Genomic DNA, 12317 nt, shown 5'->3' with positions numbered 1-12317 from the left:
GCATGACCCATCTCAGGGTCAGGGGAAGCCTCTGAGAAGCTGGGGTTGGATCTGAGCTCAGGGGAGAACTGGAACTTCATCAGAGAGAGGGAAGGAGGGCATTCCAGGCAGGGTGATCTGCTGAGAGGCCTGCAGATCTGCTGTGGGGATGCAGGAGGGAGGCGATGTGGACGGCCTGTCACGGCCACATCACACAGACTCACCAGTCACTAGAAGGCAGCTGTGGGACTCACAAAGGGATTCTTCCTTCCACAAAAGGACTCACAACAGGAATCCCTAAATAGCTTGCTGCAAGGAAAACCCACTTTGAGTTGGGAACGTCACATTTCCATAGAGTGGGTTAGAGAAATAGGGCTTTCATTGGAAGAGGTGGCTTAGTCTGAGAATAACAGCTGGGAGGTGTAGTAGTAAAATCATCCCACAGCCACAGCCACAGCCACAGCTGGGCTCCTCTGAGCAGCATCAGCACACGCTCCATGGGCAGGTGCTTGCTCAGGGTCACACAGCTGGTCGGAGGCGGCGGGATTTGAACTCTGCAGTCTGATGCATCAACACCCCCATGCCTAACCACTGCACTCCGCAGCGTCCTAATCAGACAGGCCACCTCAGTCCTCTGAGCGGTGACCACACCCTCCCTTCCTTCCTGTTTTCCCACCCACTCACCTACTGGCTGTTTATGTCTGGAGCACCAGTGTGGTTGCAATGTCCATTTAGATTCCAGCTAAACCCACTGGACCTGGAGTCCAGCCTAGCTCCTACCATTAGAAACTATTTTGCCCCAGACTTACATTGTCATTTAATCTGGGCTTGAATACTAGACCTGTTGGGGAGCTCACTACCATTCAGGCTTGCTTTGTTCCAAATCTGTAGCCCTGGGGTCAGAAAATTCTTTCTTAAAGGGAGCCCAGATCTTCCTCCGTGCCTGGTTCTGCCTGTTGGCTGAGCAACCTCCCAGGAGGCTGAGACAGTGGTCACAGATGTGACCTGAAGTGTCCAAAGACAGGTTTTCCTTGGTCCCTGTTTCTCCTCTAATCCTAACTGGTGGGGAACAGATCTGCTCAGGGTATGGGGTAAGAAGGTGGCTGTTGTCATGGGGCAATTAGAATGCCCTCTCTATCCTTCTCCCTTCCAGATTGGAGTAACTCTGGGACCTGAGCACGTATCCTCCCCTAACCCCAACCCCAACCCCGTGTTATTCAGGTTTAATCTGTAAGGACAGCTGCAAGAGATGCCAACCAGCTGCCTTCATGAGCTCTGGCTACCTTGCCCCATTCAGATAGATTAAAAGCTGTTTCACAGCCTTCATGGTACTGATACCTTGAGCTCATTGCAGGATTTAAAACTGTTCACAGCTTTTTCTTACTAAAGCTGTTTATTTTTCTGTGATAAAAGATTTCACCTATGACCCTGGTTGACTTTTTGTAGTGCTTCTTAGCAAAAATAATAAGAAGAAGAAAAAGAAGTATTCATAAATGTTAACCAAGAAGAAAGGAGATATCCTATGAAAAGTGTGTGGCACATAGTGAGGGCCTGGTCAACTGTGAGGTCAGGTGGTTTGGGGAGACCTCGGCCCTCCCAGCTCTGGCCATTTGTGTGGTGTGGAGCACCAGACAGGCTCCCGCCTCTTCAGGGTCTGGTCACTTCCCCATTCTGGGTCTGAGACATAGGGAGTGAGGCTGGAATAGTGGAAAGAGGAGACCGTGGTCCTGCATCAGCCTGGGCTAGGTCCAGTCCCACCTGAGGGCTTCTGTGCTCTGGGCCATTCTGGGAGAAGATGGACAGTCTGGGGAGAATTTCTCACATGTGGAATTGTTTGAGGACATGGAAATGCTGAGACTGGAGGAGAGAAGTCTCGGGCAGCATCATAGCTTTTGGAGACTTGTATGAAGGGGGAGCTGGACTGCCTACAGCTCAGAGCATGGGTGAGAGCACAGGGTGACAACTTCAGCTTGATAGTGAGAGAGCTGCCCAGGAGTCGCAGGAGCTGCCTGGGAAACTGTGAGTCCCCTGGTGCCGGAGGAATATGCACTTGTGGGAGGGTGCGGACAGGATCTACCTGAAAATGGCCAAATCTGAGGATGCAGCAGCCTTCTCTGCATCAGAGGTTTTAAGGACCTTCCAAGCATGAATGTTCTGTAACAGTAATTTTCAAATTGTTTTTAAATTCACAGAACTCCTTTTTACAAAGTTCAGTTTACAAATACACTCCTTCTGAAAAACAATGTGATCCAGAGCTGCTGTGGGTGGGGAAGGAGGACCCAAGGCCCCACTGCTCGGCCTCCCCACCCCCATGCTCCATGAATCCGGAGCACAGATTGAAAGTCACTGTTCTAGAACCCTGCAGGCCAGGGCTGCTCATGGCTGGAGCAACTCCACCTAACGTTCCCAGTGAAGGCACCCACTCCTCTGAGTTTCATTTCATTTCAACCCAGCTTCTGGGTTCCTGCCTGCCTCCCTAACCCCACTGTCTGGTCGGAAATGGGGTATCGGCTGCGTTTGACGGACCCAAGCTGGCTTCAGCCCAGGCTTGGTGACTGCTTGCTGGCTCTTAGGCCTCTGCTCTTGGTCACCCAGAAGTCACTCCACAGGATCTCCACCTATCGTATCCAATTCTGTAGAATAAAAGCGTTTCCTATTCTTAGAGCTGTGCTGGGCATTAGATCCCTGAGCTGCTGCCATCTTCCCAGCTGCTGCCACTGGGAGCTGATGTTTTCCTAGTATTAAAAAAATCACAATAGTAAAACCAAGGAAATGGTGAAAATGCCACTGTAGGTAGCAAGCCTGCAAAATGACAAGAGCTTGCCTCATCAGCGAGAGTCCTTCTGGAAGGTGTAGAAGAAGGCATCCTTGACCCACTCTCCCCTCTTATTTCTGTCAGGCCACTGCTGAACTCTCTCGAATCTAGGTCCACTTTCCTCTTGCCCTTGCCTCTGCCCAGCTGGGCTCTCTACAGTCACAATAGCCTCTCCTGGCCTCCAGACCTCCCCACCCACACCATCCTCTACACTGCACCCAGGCGGAGACTCATAAAACAGGAGTCTCAGGTCTGACCCTGTGCACCCAAAAAGTCCCAGACAAAGGCATTTCTTCTGCAGAAGCCACCTGACACCCACCCCCGCTGGTTCCTCCTCTCATCATCTGTAGCACTTTGCTCATGGTCTGTATTGCTGTTTCCATCTCTTTGCTTTACGATCTTTTAAGTGCCTGTTAGTCACACTTGAGACCAAGGTCAGGGTTTTATTTAGCTTTATATTTCTGGCTCTGGCCCAGCGCCAGGCTCAGACCAGGCCTTAGGAAGTACTGTTGAGTAAATTCACATGCTTGCAGCTCACGTCGCTGTTTAGAACAGAGACTGTGCTGGTGGGCTCTGTGCCTGCGTGCCATGGAATTCCTGGCACAGCGGCATGTCCCTGGAGGGTGCACCTAATGGCCCCCAGCCTGAGCGTTATGACGTGATGTTTCTGCAGAACCGCGACAACAGAAGAATCTGGGGTATACCCAGAGCCCAGTGTGAAATTCCCCCATGACCCACATGGCCTCTCCAGTTCACTTTCCACCAGGGGATGTGTCTGCTACCTCTTGGCAACCGAATATTTTTAAGAGAGACACAACTCAGCAGGCTGTACCACCTGGCACTTGCCCTTCTTCCCACAGACATCCATTCCTCTGTGAGTTTCACTCAAAAAGCAGCGTGTCACTGTGGACAAGCCAGCCAGCTCACCATGGCTGGACCTCCCAGGGCACCGGGCCTCCGGGAACTGGCCCCTAGCCTCGCTTCACAGACACAGGTTGCCCGCCAAAGTAGGTCTCAGAGCGACAGTGTGTGCATTGCTCGTCACATCTTCCTCTTGCTTTGCATGACTGAGTACACCCAAGAAGTGTGCCTCCTGGGAGGAAAGCATATTTGGCAACAAGATCATTATAAAATCAGAAATTCAGCAAACCTTTAAAATATCCAGACTTGGAAGAGATGCAAGAGTTCTCTAATTAAATATGAATAATAGGTGGAAAAGTCATAATATAAATGCAGAATAGCTTAATACATAGAATCTCAGATTAAGAAGGTAACTTGGAGGCCATTGAGTTCATCCCTTCATTTCAGAAAATAATGCAGCTTGGTGGAGAGAAAAGTCACGGGCTTGAAGGTCAGACATGCCCCTATTTACTAGCTATGTGACCTTGGGGAAATTACTTTGAGCCAGAAGTTTAGCTCCAGGCTAGATCTGCCTCTTGTATTTTATTTGACTTACACAATGTTTTTTAAAAAACAGAATTGCACAGCAGTTAAGCACATGAACTTTGTAGCCAGGTGACCTGAGTTCAAATTCTGACTCCATTAACTAACTGGCTGTGTGACCTTGGGCAGGTTACTTAACCTCTCTGTGACTGTTTTCTCATGTATAAATGGGAATCATGACAGCCCCATCACATAGGGCTGTCATGTGATTTAATGAGGTAACGCATGTAAAGCATTTAAAATCGTGCTTGGCGCCCAGTGTAAGAGTTTGCTAATATTTTTCATTTTTTAAAAAAAATCTGGATTTGTGGTTTCCTTGAAAACACTGGAAGATGTAACAATTTCATGTGGCATTTGGCGGGACGGGAGTAGCCACTGCCCCTTCAGAGAGGGATGTGCCCTGCCTCCCAGGTCACCGCAGTCCCCACCGCTCCCCCTCCTACGCCTCCTCTGCTTCGCTTGATCATGTTGCCAGCCCATCCCCCTCTAGTGCCCTGAGCCTCCACTTGGTCTTAGGAGTAAATATATTCATTTATATTTACTGGAACAAATATGCTAAACTAAATATATCCAAGTGAACTAAGTATATCCACTTTACAATGTTATGACACTCATACACAAGCTAATCCATCCAAAGCCCCTCTGTCTGTGTGCTGGACATGTCCTGAGCACGTAGACATCATGAATTCCTTCCTACTAGCTAGGAGTAGTAAAATAATGCTATTCTACCTACTACCTCCTACTAGAAGACCTCATAGCCTGTTCATCTGGCCTCTGCATGAACAGTGCTAGTGACAGGGAGCCCACTGCATGGCAGAGCAGCTTCTTTCCATCTTTGCTATATTCAGAGTCCAGGAACAACAACCTCCTCCATCGCCTTGCCTGAAATGCCATGCAATTTCCACCACAGCCCCTCTTTGGCACCTTGAGCAGAGGAACGTGTCACATCCTTTGCGGGCTCTGTGCCGAGTTGCTGCGTGCTTAGCAGAAGCTGTGGGTCTGCTACAACCCAAGATACCACGTGCTGATGGTTCATAGTCAGGCAGCTCAGTAGCACCAGCCGCAGGGATTGCAGGAGAAGCTGCCGAGGGCAGGAGAGGACATCGCACCAGATCATACTGTGCTGCACTTCAGGGCCCACAAATCAGATCTGGGGTCCAGTCCTTGCTTCACCACTTTTGAGCTGCCTTGTGACTTTGGGCAAGACACTCAACCTCTCTGTTTCCATTTCCTTCTCTATTCAGTGAAGATTATAAGACCCTCCTGATCAAGGGGTTGTTTAAGGATCTTTTTCTTTTCTTTTGAGTCCATGAGGCTTAGAGCCACCGCATAAGAATGAAAAGATCCATCCATGAAGACCCTGGTCTCACCATACCCCTCCCCATAGCCTCTGTCCTGACCTGACCCCAGGCATGGGGCAGAAAGCTGCTTCCAGACAGGGGTCTGGAACCCCTGGTGACACAATGATGGGTCAGGATCTCCAGCCCCACTTTGTTGCGTGGCCTGGAAGTCACAGCCCTGAGCCCCAGGCAGTCAGGCTGTTCGATTTCAAGGTCCCTGGAGGCAGCTATTCAAAATCCACAGAAACAGCTCTTTTTCTTTAAGAACAAACCTAAACATTGTTTTTCACACTGACTGACACCCCCAGCTTGTGAGGGCAACAGAAACCAGGTGGGCAGGGGGACTGTGAGAAATTACTCCATGAGTCAGCCCTGCCGGGCCCATCAGCAGTGGACCGTCTTTCAGCCTCAGAACAGGCAGGGAAGTCGGTCACTTTCTCCCCGGGGCAGCCTGTGGCACAGGCCTCCAAGGAGCTGCCTTGGGTGGAGGAGGGAAGAGGACAGCAGACTGGGGAAGCAGGACTTTACCCCCAGGGACCCCCATCATGGTGTTCCGGGTCCCCCCCTGGCTGTTCCCCAGCATTTCTCTACAGCTGTCAACACCCAGGGGCTCAACCCCAGCGCTGGCTGGAAGGGCTGGGCAGGGAGTGATGCCGTTCTTATTTGTCTGCAGTGTAACAGGTCCCTGGGAGAGGGAAGATGCTAACAAAACCTTGGTCAGCATCATCTGAAAGTGTTGGTGTGCGGGAACAGGGTGCTGCATGGTAAAATTGCTGGCTGGGTGGTCTTGGCCATGTCAATGAACCCACTGGGCCTTGGTTCCCTTTTCTATACAATGGAGACAATGGTAAAAGGGTTGATGGGAGGATCGAGCGACGCCAGGCATGTGACAGTACTCTGCCGTGTCTCAGGTATGAGGACTATTTCCAAGGGAAAGAAAGTGACTTGCCCAAGGTCACCCGGCGAGTTCCAACAAGAGCAGAACCGAGACCCAAGCGTCCTGCCCACCTCTCCCCCTCTGAGCAGAGTCACTCCTCTCAGAAAGTGGGCAGCATTATCTGCCCATCAAGGTTCTGAGGCACTGCCTGTGTCCCGCCTCCTTCGGGAGCCCAGAATTGAATTAAACTTGTGCTCAGGAGCTCCTGGAGTGGGAAAGTCAAGGCTAGAATCTGAGGATTGCAGGCCTCAGGAAAGAAGGCCTTGCTGGTCTCTCTGATGTGCAGCTAATGAATATTTATTGGGCACCTGCTGGGGATGCCCTGACAAATGAGGTAGATGTGGTCCTCACCCATGCAGGGATGATGGGGGCTATGCTTGTGAAAAGGCCATTGCAGTACACACAGCCTGACAATTGCCCTGAAGCAGGAGCGGGTGAGATCCCCAGGCCCAGAGAAGGGGTGTGGGACAGGCCTCCAAAGGACAGGACCTTGGTGCAAAGTTCTGGTAGAGTGGAGGAGCTGGTCATACAGGAGAGGGGATGGTGCTGGGGCAGGGACACGAGGCCCCAGGTGACCTTTGGCATGGCTGGAGGAGGAGTGCAGCAGGAAATGGGGGGATGAGTGGGAACTGGTGGGAGATGAGCTGGGGAGGTGGCAAGGGCAGATGGTGCCCTGGGCCTTCCCTGCCAAGGAAAGGAGCGGGGCTTTGCTCTGATGGTAGTGGGAGAAGCATGAAGTGGGACCTCTAGGCTGGGAGGAGTGGCAAGCCTGGACAGATTTGGGGACAGCTCCTACTGGCTGTTTTGTGAAGAAAGGAGGCAGTGGTATAGGAGAGAGGGTGGTGGCCAGGGCTGGTGGGGACAGAGAGGTGGCACCCTTGGAGCATGCATTGCATGTAGCACTGATGGTGGTGGTGGGTTGATTATGGAGCATGAAGGAAATGGAGCCATCAAGGATGAAGCCCAGCTGTGGGCCTGGCCAGCCACATGGGTGCAGGTGCCGCTTACTGAGAGAGACGGGAATCCAGGAGCAGACACTACAGGTGGAGGGACTTGGAAGGCTGGTTCTGGGCATACAAGGTATGAGGTGCCTGAAAACCACCAGAGGTGATACTAAGGGGCAGTTAGATGTACAGCAAAGGCATCAGAACTCGAGAGAGAAGTGGCTGGGGGCCATCAGCACCCAGGTGGAGGGTCACCTGGGGAAGGTATGTGGTGAGAAGGGACCAGGTCAGAGGCTGGTGAGGGCCATGTTGGCTTGGGAAAGGGTGGGCAAAAAAGGAGCTTGCAAAGGAGATACAAGCAGTAGGGAATGGGGTCACTGGAGCCAAGCAGGTGCCTCCGGAAGGTCGGCGAGAGGGCAGACAGGATAAGGCAATCAAACTTTCAATGGAACAAGCTGTGACCTCGGCAAAAACAGTGGGTCATCAGAGCTCGGCCGCAGTGGCTCAAAAGCATAGAGTGGGGAGGAGGTGTGGACAGTCCTCTCCAGATCCGGGCTGTGCAGGAAAGAGGGGCAGCAGAGCTGGCCCAGTTTGGGCCCACGGAGGTTTGGGGCTGGTAGATTTGTGATGGGAAGAGAGCTGGGCTTGTGTCTGTGGTGGTGGAAGGGGCTAGGAGAGGGAGGCGGTGACATTGCTGGGAAGCTATGGGAGAGGACGGTGGATGGGGTGGGCCCTGGCACCGCAGGAGGAGCTGGACTTGAAGCCCGGCAGGTCCGCCTCAGGCTTGGGGAGGTCCACACTGATGGACAGCTGCCATAGGCCTGTCCCTGGGCTGAACCCTTTGGGAACCTCAAAGCTGGGCAAACCTCGGTCCTGGCCTTCAAGGAGCAGAGGAGCCACAGGTTCCAGGTCGTTGAACCAGGACTGCCCTCGTTCAAGTCTTGGGTCTTCAGCAGCCGTCCTCCTCAAGCTCTCTGGGATGTCCAGCTACAGGCCCCTCCTCCTCTGAACCCTCTCCTCTTGGCTAAGCCACAGTTCTCTCCCAGTTTCCTGCATCTCTGACCTTTCTCTTTTTGAGGGCAGGGTTTGGGGTGCCATTTGTTCTGCCCACCCTTGCATTTGGGTGCCACCCAGGCCTCTGCCCTCGGCACCACCCCCTTCTGTCTTGTGGGGTCATCCTCCTCACAAACCTACACATCCCTTCTGAGTCCCACTGATTTCTAACTGTGACACAAGGATGTTTCTTCATGTCTTCCTCATGGGCATCTCATACTCAATGCTTAAGGACTAGGATCCTTCATCACTTCCCCCCAAGCTTGGGGGTGGTGCCACTAGAGCCAAGTTGAAACTTCTGGATTTTGGTTTCTCCTTCATTCTGACCCCTGCCCCATCGAAATGGCCACCAAGGCCTGTGGAGCCTATGCCCGGAAGGCATCTCAAATCCCTGTTCTAGAACACGAGCCTAGGCCTGGATTCATTCTCTCCTACTCCAGGTCATTCCCATGGCCAGGGAATATCCTCTCTTGGAGACTTTATATTTCTCTTTAAGGCTTTTATCAAGTGCAAACTTAGCGTGGTGTTCAAGGCCAATGGTGATCCAGCCTGCCTTTCCTCCAGGCTCATCTCCTCTCCGCAACCAAATACTGCAGGCTGTCAACACTCTGACATTGCTCCAGGGGTGCCTACCGAAGTCCTCCCTTCTCTCCTGTCCTCCATCTCTCCTGTCCTCCCTTCTCTCCTGTCCTCCATCTCTGCTATCCTCCATCTCCCCTGTCCTCCATCTCTCCTGTCCTCCATCTCCCCTGTCCTCCATTTCTCCTGTCCTCCATCTCTCCTGACCTCCCTTCTCTCCTGTCCTCCCTTTTCTCCCGTCCTTCATCTCTCCTGTCCTCCATCTCTCCTGTCATCCCTGGCCTCACCCAACCCAGGCTCCTCCCTCGTGCTCCGCAGCAGGCTGCACTTCCTCCCTGATGTGACAAGGTGCTGCACGTGGTTGTGTATACCCCACCCCAAGTCAAGGCACCACCCTTGAAGGCTCAGAGTCCTCTCTCTCCCTCCTTCCCTTCCTATCACTCTCTCTCTCTCTCTCCATTTGGAAAGACCATGTACCATTTAAGCTTGATGTGGAGGAGGAAATGAAGGGGTCTGAGAGCAGCTGGGGCAGACGGACCCTGGCACCTGCTTCTAGGTTGGCTGGACACAGGCACGGTAGACACAGAGTGGCTGTGCTGTGTGGGGATCAGCAGGGTGAAGGCTAGGCTGAAGGACACCATTGTGGGTGTTGGCAGGAGGGGAGCAAGTGCCATGGACCCGACGAGCAGGGCCAGGTGGAGGCTAGTGTCCAGGAGGTGGCCGGGCCTCCAGTGCAAAGGGGAGACCAAGCCGCCCTCACTCTGTCTTCTCCTAGCTGGGAAAGGGGCCTCTATCTCAGCCGTCTTCCCCAGCCACCAGATCCCAGGGGCATGGAGGGACATGGGAATTAAGAACCAGGTGTGAGCAACTTGTTTTGGTCCTGGAGATCTGCCACGTGAGGATGAGCCGCTGTCACTTGGAGGCAGGTGCCTCGTGCTTGGCCACAGAGTGCCCTTCCTAAGAGAAACGAGTCGTTTCTGCGCACCGCCGCCACGGCCTTCAGTTCCTCCTCTCGAACGCAAGGTGGCGCGTGTCCTGGATCCCGCAGAAAGGTGGCCCCCACTGGGGACGCGGCAAAAACTGGCTGGTCAGGGCAGCCACGGTGGAGAAGGGGCAGTTTTAGACTCCTTGACGGCATCAGTTGGCCAAATCTGAGGTGATAAAAAAAACAAAAAACAGAGCCCACCTGTACTAGTGAACAGCAGTCCATGTGTGAGGTGAGGGTGAGTGTGCCAGGAGAGTGTGTGAGCATGAGCATGGAGGTCTGAGTGTGCAAGTGAGTAAGTGTGTGGTGTGCGTTCATGGGTGCGAGCGTGTGTGACTGTGTGAGGGTGGAGGGGTCTGGTGCATGTCCGTGTGTGTGTGGGAGTGTGGGGATGTGGGTGTGCGGGTGTGATTGTGGGAGTATGCATGGGTGTGAGTGGGAGTGTGAGGATGTGTGACTGTGGGGGTGACTGTGAATGTGGGGGGTGTGATTGTGGGGTTATTTGTGTGGGTGTGTGAGTGTGTGGGGATGTGGAAGTGAGTCTGGGGTTGTGAATGTGTGGATGGGTGAGGGTGGTGGTGTGTGTATGTGTGAATATGGGGTATATGAGTATTCAAGCAGAGGCGCAAGTGTCTGGTTGTGGGAGTGTGTAGGGGTGTGAGTGTGAGGGTGTGGGGGTTGTGGGGTGAGTGAAGTGAGTGTATGTATGTGTATGAAAGTGGGGACGTGAGCATGTGTGAGGGTGTGGTGTGTGGGGGGTAGGGGTGTGGAGAGGAGAGTGGGGTGTGTGAGGGTAGGGGTGTCAGTGTAAGTGTGACGATGGGGTGTGGAGTATGAGTGTGGGGTGTGAGTGTGGGGGTTGTGAGGGGTTGTGGGGTGTGAGCATGTGTGTGGGGGGTGAGCGTGTGAGTGTGGGGGTGTCAGCATGTGTGAATGTGAGGGTGAATGTGAGGGTGAGTGTGGGGTGTGAGCATGTGTGAGGGCGAGTGTGAGGTCAGGGGTGTGGCGGTGGTTGTTCCGTTGCTGCTAGCAGGCTCTCTCCCTTAAGTCCCGTCTTCCAAGCCCTTCCTTCCGACGTCCTTTCAGCTGTAAGCTGATGGCCCCATTGGAGCAGGGTGGAGCCTCCACCGCTGTCCCTGGCTCACCTCCTCCTAGCCACCTCCTGCCCCTCTGTGCTGGACCTGGTTGGGGCAGGTGGTGCGGAGTGAGTAGGGCACGGGTAGCTCTGGCTGGCATTGGAAGGTGCGCTCCACAGGCTGAGAGACCACGCCTCCTCCACGTGCCTTGCCAGTGGCCTCTCAGGCTTCACGAGTCAGAAGGCTCCTCCTGGAAGTATGCCAGGGTCCCCTCTCCTGGCGCACCCCCTGCCACCCTCCCCACCGCATCTGTGACTTGCACATGTATAGCATTAGAACAACAAGACGGCTTCATCGTGATCCTGTTGTGCATGTGGGACTCGTGGGTTTCCTTCTAAGTGGAAATAAGAGCATTCTGATTCATGCTTCGGGGGCAGCTCCTGAAAGCTGGTGGCACTTCCAGATAGAACCCCAAGCGATGTGGCAGGTGGCTGGGACCCTGCAGCCTGCAGAGCTTGCAGACTGAGGTTCAGGTGAGGGAGAGAGCTCAGGACTCCTCATTCCAAACTCTGAAACCAGGGAAGCAATGGTGGTCCCTGTTCCTTCTCCTCCCATGAATGTCAGGGCGGCTTCCTGGCAGACTGGACAGGCTTTGGGGAAGGCACTTTCAGAGCCTGGTTCTGGCCCCTTCTGGCTATGGGATCTTGGACAAGTCTCTCACTGTCTCTAAGCCTCGGGGTCTCACGGGCTCTCCATGGTGAGGTGGTTGTGCTTTGATTTGGGTAAAGTGCCTGGCAGAGTGAGCATTTGGTGAATGGCGGCTGCCCGAGCTGCTGCTGTTGTTTTATTATCATCATTCCCTCTCTAAGACTCAGGTGGCCTGCGGTGGCTGTTCTTTGTGGGTGAAGCTGAAGCTGGGCTGGCTCTGCCAAGGAGGCTGTCTGGCACCCTGCAGCTCCACATCCTCTCGGTGGGACGCACCAGTGTCTGCTGCTTCTGGGGGAGGAAGAGTAGTGCACCTCCCCCCGTCTGAGGGGGAGGGGTGCAGGGGTCCATGGTGGATCCCCAGAGTGACTCAGTTCCTCCCACTACCATGGTCCTCTCTGGTTCCGTGACCTCCATTCCTTGCGTCTGTAATGGGCTGGATGAAGCTAGGAAGCGCGTGC

General features: G+C 53.6%; 1 protein-coding gene across 11 annotated transcripts in view; it reads left to right on the top strand.

Moving 5' to 3' along the window:
- Positions 1-12317, top strand: part of HIVEP3 (HIVEP zinc finger 3) — a 523736-nt gene that overhangs the window by 492915 nt on the left and 18504 nt on the right. The window lies entirely within an intron of this gene.

This window comes from Papio anubis, chromosome 1 (assembly GCF_008728515.1).
Source record: "Papio anubis isolate 15944 chromosome 1, Panubis1.0, whole genome shotgun sequence".
NCBI lineage: Eukaryota > Metazoa > Chordata > Mammalia > Primates > Cercopithecidae > Papio > Papio anubis.
Note: the sequence above shows the minus strand (reverse complement) of the source record. Positions and strands in the feature narration are given on the sequence as shown.